The 7,800-nt window shown below is 38.2% G+C and overlaps 1 long non-coding RNA gene across 1 annotated transcript; it reads right to left on the minus strand.

Annotated features, from left to right (window-relative positions):
- Positions 1–1,237: 1,237 nt before the first annotated feature.
- On the minus strand, positions 1,238–7,388 carry LOC123247297. Its single transcript, XR_006506145.1, has 4 exons — positions 7,088–7,388; positions 4,980–5,128; positions 3,918–4,025; positions 1,238–1,362 (listed from the first exon to the last, which is right to left on the minus strand). It is a non-coding gene; the product is annotated as an uncharacterized LOC123247297 (long non-coding RNA).
- Between the last annotated feature and the right edge of the window lie 412 nt (positions 7,389–7,800).

A 7,800-nucleotide genomic window follows, 5' to 3' on the forward strand; every position in this document is an offset into this window, starting at 1 on the left:
TTTCATTGCTCAATGTATTTGATTTGGAGTGGACCACTATAGGAATGGAAGAAATATTTCTCACCCTCATGGGGTCTCTCTCTAATTGGGCAGACCATTATATATTTGCATAGAAAAGTTAAGTAACAAAGCAAGACAGGATAAGGAAAGTGCCAGGATGAAGGGATAGACTTTAAGTGTTTAGGAAATTCAGAGAAGAAATTCTATTCCATTTAATTATTAAAAATTATCAAATATGCCAGGCACGTACTAAGTGCTCATTTTACAAAAGTGGGAAAGAGTCCAGTTCTGCCTTCAAGAACTCTATAGTATATCAGGGGGAATATGACTCATAAATAAGTATGATAATAACCCAGTGGAAGTGTTTATTGGATCCGAGAGGGAGGAGGGAAAGAAAATGAAATATGTAAACATGGAAAAATATTTATATATATTTAAAACCCTTACCTTCTGCCTTAGAACCAATACTATGTGGTAAGGGCTGGGCAGTAGGGGTTAAGTGACTTGCCCAGGGTCCCACAGCTAGGAAGTGTCTGAGGCCAGATTTCAACCTAAGACTTCCAGTCTCTAGGCCTGGTTCTCATTCCACTGAGCCACCCAGCTGCCCCCTAGAAAAATATTTTAAAAATAAAAATAATTTTTTTAAAAATTAAAAAATAATAAGTTCAATACAAAACAATTTGGCAAGGGTAGAAGAAAGACATATGACATATCATTACCAATGTGCCACAGTCTAATTATGTCTATCATGTGCCCCTCCTTTGGGCCATCTGTATCTTAGATGCCTTAGCAATTATGTTGTTCCATGAATTGTAACCATTGAGTTTTGTTGGCAGAACATTGATATTTTTAAATGAGATTTTGTAAGAGAGAACAGTACTGCATTCCAAACTGTCAAACATTTTTCCAAGATGCAGCTTAGCCCACTCTCTTTTTCCTATTCAATTGTAGGTCCATCTTATTGGGTTTTTTTTAGGGTAAAGATATTTTTTAGGGTAAAGATATTAATGAATGAACTCAATGGATTGCTCATTGTTGAAGCAGAAAAACTGTTCCCTCCATTCTAATTTTTAGAAATATTAAGAAGGTATTTCAGAAGTATCCTAGTATGAAGCCACTCATCTAATATGAAAGAGAAACCATAGTCTTTCTCATTAAACTCCAAAACAATATCCTGCTCCCTTCTCTTTAGATCAACCCAACAAGGACTCCTTTGAAATAATCAGTGATAACCAGACAGTGGCAAGAGTTCCTTTATTGATCTTCCTAAGAATAGCAGCTTCTTTCCCAATTCCATGAAAGGGAATAAGGACAGGCATTCTGAACTAGTACAGTGTTTCTTAAGGATGGAGGTTCATGAACCTAAAAAAAAAAAAAAAAGACATTTTGATAACTAGTTCAATGTGATTTATTTCCTTTGTATTCCTATGCCTTTTTTATCCCTGTAAAGACATTATCCCAAGAAGAGATTTATGCTCCATTTCACTGCCAGAAAGGTACAATAATACCAAAAAAGTTAAGAACCTTGGGAGTTCTAAGGAGGTCTCTTTGCTTACAGTGCAACAACATGTTACCTAACTAGAAAGGAATTGAGTAGTGGTAGGAAAATTATTCTCCAAGCTTGAAATTTAGATGGCTATTGCTCTAGATTGATGAAGCAAATATTAACTCACCTTACCAGAGTTATATAACAATGTTGTATCAATTTTCCTCATTCGAAATTCCTATAAATATTACTACCAAAACATCTTGTTAGAGAAATGTCTGAAGATAAAATGTGACTGTAAATTTTGTCATTTCTCTTTCTAAGTTAGAAATGCTAGAATTTAGAATGATGATAAATGAATAAAAATTATTTCTGAAAGGTTTATGCCTTCATTGTTGACTATAGTGTTAATATTTTTTCTTTGACACCATCTAACTGCATATCACAGTATGATCAATGAGTATTCTTAATCCAATTGATATTTCTTATGTGAATATTTAGGTTAGTCTCTTGAACTGGTATTGATCTCATTGGAGAAATCCTGATAGTATTTTGGGGTATTTGATTAATGTAATCAGTGCAATGTCTTCTACCAATATGCTCATTAGATTAAGAGTTGAAAGGGAACCCAAAAGTCATTAAGTCCAACTCTTCATTTTATAGACGAGGAAATTAGAGTTAAGAGAGATTAAAACAGTGATGGCGAACCTTTTAGAGACCAAGTGCCTAAACTGCAACCCTCAGCTACATGTGAGCTCCCTGCCTTACCCCAGACAGGGGAGGGAAGAAGCACTCACACTGGGCTTCTGGGCAGAGCTGTGGGGGATGAGAGAAATGTCTTTAGGCACAGGAGTAGAGGGGAAAGGGAGCAACCCCCTCCAGCACATGGGCCATAGGTTCACCAACCTGGGGTCAAATTATTTGCTCAAGGTCACACAGCTTCTAAGTGATAGAGTTAGGAGTCAAACCCGAAATTGTGCATCAGCTAAGGGGGGTTAGGGGGGTTTGGCAGAGAGGGAAAGAACATGAAATATGCAACTATGGGAAAATATTCAAAATAAAAATTTTAAAAAAGTCAAACCTGAGTTCTATAACTTCAAATTCAGCAATCTTTGCATGTACAGATCCCTGCCTTTAAAAGATCATGCTGTCTGTAGAGAACATCTCTTTTTCTTTAGTAGTAGAGTCTACAGTCTAAGAGGAATTATTTTTAATTGTCGTTCTTGTTCTTCAGTTGTTTCTCAGCCATGGCTGACTCTTTATGACCCCATTTGGGGTTTTCTTGGCAGAGATACTGGAATGGTTTGCCAGTTCTTTCTCCAGCTCATTTTACAGATGAGGAAACAGAGGCAAACGCTATTAAAAGCCTTGCCCAGGGTCACACAGCTAGTGAGTGTCTGAGGCCAGACTTGAACTCAAGAAGACAAGTCTTCCTGACTCCAGGCACTCTATCCTCTATGCCACCTAGCTGTCCTTTAGCAAACTATAAACCACAGAGTTCTTCAGTATGGACATAGTGAATATGGATAGGTATATCAGTGATTGGAGGGAAGCACTTCCCAAGGAGTTGGGCACATCCTCTGGCCCCTTCCAGTGAGATGTGTTCTGGCCCCTTTTCAAGGAATATATACAACCATATTGGCTCCTGATCGGTCCTGTGGCTCCTGTGCCTAGAAGGGGTTGAATCAAAGATGATTGACAATTAATCCAGGAAGAACCCATTCTTCAGTAGACTATAAGAGCTGTAGGAAAACTCTGGGGGCCCTCTGTTTTGAATACATCATTTAGGATTCAGAGAGCCTCTCCCTAGGATTTCATCAAAGTGGGGAAAAGGGTATTTCTCTCTTCTTCCCCTCACCAGCAGCGATGGCAATCGCATACACATAGCAGCAAGAAGAGGTGTTTGGCTATAAGACATGACAAACAAGACGATTTCAGAAAAATCTGCAAAGACTTGCATGAAATGGTGCATAGAAATACCCAGAACCAGGAGAACTTGGTACACAGTAACAGCAAAAAAAAAAAAAAAAACTTGACTCCTCTCAGCAATGCAACGATCTGGGACAATCCTGAAAGACTTATGGAGAGAAATGCTCTCTCCATCCCCAGAGAAAGAACTGCTGACATCGGATGGATGGATACCGAGCAAAGCAGACTCTTTTTCACATTAATGTACTTAGGGTTTTATTTGGGGGGTGGGGCTGATTTTGTATGAGTGTTCTCTTACGACAGTGACCAATATAGAATTGTGTTTTGCATGAAAATAAAAAGAAAAAAATGTTTTAAGGGAAGAAGAAAGAGAGAGGAGGAAGATACTAAGACTAGACCTCAAGGCTCTGGCTGACTCTTTTGGAATATTTCTTTCACTGAACCCAGGTCACCAAACAGTGAACCCAAGAAATGGAAATTTCCAACAATGGCAAAAACTCACAAGTTTCAGAAGTCAGGAGTTCTTGAGCCAGGGCCTGCTGCCAAGACGGAGGGCTTTCCTAGGACTCCACCACTTCTCAGAGAAGAAAATATTCTTATCAGGAGGTTGCTACAGATGAAAGGATTAAGAAAGCAAGTGTCATTTCCTGACTAACTAGGAGATCCGAACCTTTTTTTTATTTGAAATTTTTTATTAAATTAATTAATTTAAAATATTTTGCCATGGTTAACATGATTCGTGTTCTTTCTCTTCCCTCCTCCCACCCTCTCCCGTAGCCAAAGAGCAGTTCCACTGGGTTTTACATGTGTCACTGATCAAGACCTATTTCCATATTATTAATATTTGCACTAGGGTGAGAGATCCAAAACTTCTGAGTTTCTCAGGCAAGCAGGTCAAAGAAAGTGAAATATCCTCCTTGATCCCAAAGTTGTTTTTTTTATTTTGGGGGAGAGCATAATGATTACAACACAGCATTGTTTTCTATTTTAATTACCTGTTCATGCACACTTATGAGTCTTTTTTGTTATATGCACTTTTCTGTCATGGAGAAATTAACTATTCTTTACCTAGTATCTACTTTGTATATTGAGTACCTTTTCCTAAACTTTGTTTAAGAGATTTTCCCAGGATATCCCTATTACCAAGAGAGTATCCCAACCCACAAGGGGCTCTTGCAAGTGTTATGAGCAACAATCCAACAAGTGATGCATTATTCAGTCAGGATCAAAAATGTATATGTATATGTGTATGCATATTTATATATACATGTGCATATGTATATATGTTATATTTAAATGTATAAGGGAAAATGCAAGGGTCTTTGCTTGATGTGTTCACAAAAATGATAGTGTATCAACTTCTTGATTATCTTCCAGAAAAGAAGAAAAGATTAGGTATTATCGGCAGTAAAACACCAATTGGCTCATTATTTAGTCAAGATCAGAGGATATTTGCCTGAACCACAAAATGTTTTGTATAGCCAGCAAAACTTTTTAAGCATTTTGAGACAAAGCATTCAGAATTAGAAAAAAAAAAGTCAATAATTTTTTCAAATGAAAATACCTTGAATCAGCATTTTGATGGATCATCTCTTCACCAATTTGATATGTCTTGGGATGTTCAAGGGAGGAGTGAAATATTAGCTCCTAAAATTGTCTATTTATGGATCTATATAAGAGAACTTCAGAGTCTTTGATCACTAGGAGAAAAAACTGAACAATAAATTTATTGGTCAATGATAGCATAATCAATAAATTGATATTCTTTTTTTTTAAGATTTTTTTTAAACCCTTAACTTCTGTGTATTGGCTCCTAGATGGAAGACTGGTAAGGGTGGACAATGGGGGTCAAGTGACTTGCCCAGGGTCACACAGCTGGGAAGTGTCTGAGGCCAGATTTGAACCTAGGACCTTCTGTCTCTAGGCCTGACTCTCAATCCACTGAGCTACCCAGCTGCCCACTGATATTCTTTAAAAAATGAAAATACCTTGAAATTTAAAAAAAGCAAATGAGTTTTTAAAGTAGTTGTTAGTTGAAAAATGTAACCCTTGAGACCTAATCCCTTTACAAAAATGATAATAAAACAATCCAGACAAATAAATCGATTGCCATATTATCCTGTTCTACTTGAATTAAAATTTTAATTCTAAGTGTAGAAAATTTAGTGCATGAGAATTGACAAGTCAAATTAATTATCTTCCATTTCTACAATTTTATGTCACTTTGTTTTAATGGTGCTTATGTGTCTTTAAATATAATTTTTTCTGGAAGAAACAAAAGGTCAAGAATCTCAAGGATAATAATGAAAAAACTGGCAAAGAAGGGAGCTGATCAGTTACAGTCTCAAACTATGTTACAGAGTAATAATTATTAAAATCATTTGGAACTGGTTAAAAAAATAGAGAAATAGATTAGGTACACCCCATAAAGAACTAAACAACAACAGAAGAGTGTTTAGCATGAAGAACAACAATGAGATCAATTTGGAGAAACAATAGAGCATATAAAAGAAAGTAATCTGAAGTAAGGCTTGAAGGTAGGTTGGAGTCAGATTTCAAAGGGCATTAAATATCAAATAGAGGAGTTTGTTTTTGATCCAGAAAAATCTGCCAGATTTAGCAATTAAAAAATTTTGTGTGTGTGTGTGTGATTTTCACAATATCAAATCAAGAAATTAGATTTTTTTACTGTTCAGCCTTAACCAACCTAATGCTCCCTACCTTCAGGGTCAGCATTCTATTCACTGTGTCGCCTAGCTGTCCCTCCAAAGGATCCTGACTTTTCCTAAATTAGGTTTCATCCTCAACATCTAGGCCAAGTTGAGGTTGTGTGATGAGGGAAAAGTGGGGTCAAGAACATTTTTTGTTTTTTTTTAAACCCTTATCTTCCATCTTAGAATCAATATTGTATATTGGTTCCAAGGCAGAAAAGCAGTAAGGGCTAGGTCATGGGGGTCAAGTGACTTGCCCAGGGTCACACAGCTGGGAAGTGTCTGAGGTCAGATTTGAACCCAGGGCTTCCCGCTTCTAGGCCTGGTTCTCAATCCACTGATCCACCCAGCTGCCCCTAAAGGTAAGGACTTAAAAAAAAAATCTCTAAGGGTGCCTGGTGGCCCCTATCTGCTTCCTCCTTTCCTGGGGACTGATTTCTTCCCATTAGACTTGATATGTCTGAAAATCTAGGTCCATATTAAAGGCTAATTAAAACTCAAAGTTCTACCATACTCTGACTGTTAGCATCCCCTGCCAAACTACTGATATTTCAAGATACTTAGAATGATTAGTCTTTTCCCATGTTCCTTTATCTCTGCCACCTACTTGCTAGATCAGCTATACTTTTGGCAATGCTTTACTTATAAAGATCAGAATTAAGGAATCCCAAAATTATAGTGTTTTAGAATTGGAAGAGATGTTAGAGGCCAAGTAGGCCACCCCCACTTCTGAACAGGATTCCCCCCTAAACATAAAACCATAGGATTCTAGACTTCAAGCTGGAACAGATCTTAGGGATCATTCAATCTAACCTTCTCATTTTACAGATGAGGAAACTGAGGCTACGGGGGTGACCTGTTTAGGTTCACACAACTGGGAGGTTCTTGAAGCAGGAGTCAAATACAGGTCTTCCTGACAAGAAGTTCAGAATTCTAACCACTATGCTTTGCAGCCCCTTACCTGAGGTCAACCAGCCTTTGGTGATGGAGGACCCAGCTACCATTAGAGGTAGCCCATTTCAGCTGCGATGGTTAGGAAATTTGTCTTTGAACAACCTTAAATCTGCCTCTTTGAAGCTTCCACCCATTGGTCCTAGTTCTGCTCTGTGATGCCAAGAAAAGCAAGTCTCTTCCCTTTTCCACATGATGGCCCTTCAGATATTTGGAGGCTGCTGTCATGGCTTTCCAAAGTGTTCGTTTCTCCAGAATAAACATCTCCTGTCCTTTCTGTGGATCCTAGTTCTCCTTGGCCTCTGCTTGGTTGTGGAACAAGAAAGACTCCTTCAGCTCCTAGGTTGATGGAAATCTGGGTACGTCACCAAGCTTGACCATCTGAATCTAAAATGGATTGACTTGGAATTCCAATGCTGGTGATTTCATGATGCCTATCACCTTTCCTTACCTCCATTCCCAGAACTGCTCATTCTAGTCCTTAGCTCGTGCCCCGATACGTCGGGCAAATCCTGTCGGAAGTCAGAAAACAGAAGGGGATAGTGACAAATGGTCATACAAGTGAGGAGAGTGATGAGGCAGAGAAAGACTACTCTTCCATTTTTTTTCTCTCTCCTTTTTTTCCTTTCCTCCCAAGAACAATGCTCAGAGTGACTGCCACCCCAGGAATGTGGGCTGGGCTGGCTGCTCTCAGAGCTAGACCAGGTTGGAATTATTGCTATG

Source organism: Gracilinanus agilis, chromosome 4 (genome assembly GCF_016433145.1).
Source record: "Gracilinanus agilis isolate LMUSP501 chromosome 4, AgileGrace, whole genome shotgun sequence".
Classification (NCBI taxonomy): Eukaryota; Metazoa; Chordata; class Mammalia; order Didelphimorphia; family Didelphidae; genus Gracilinanus; species Gracilinanus agilis.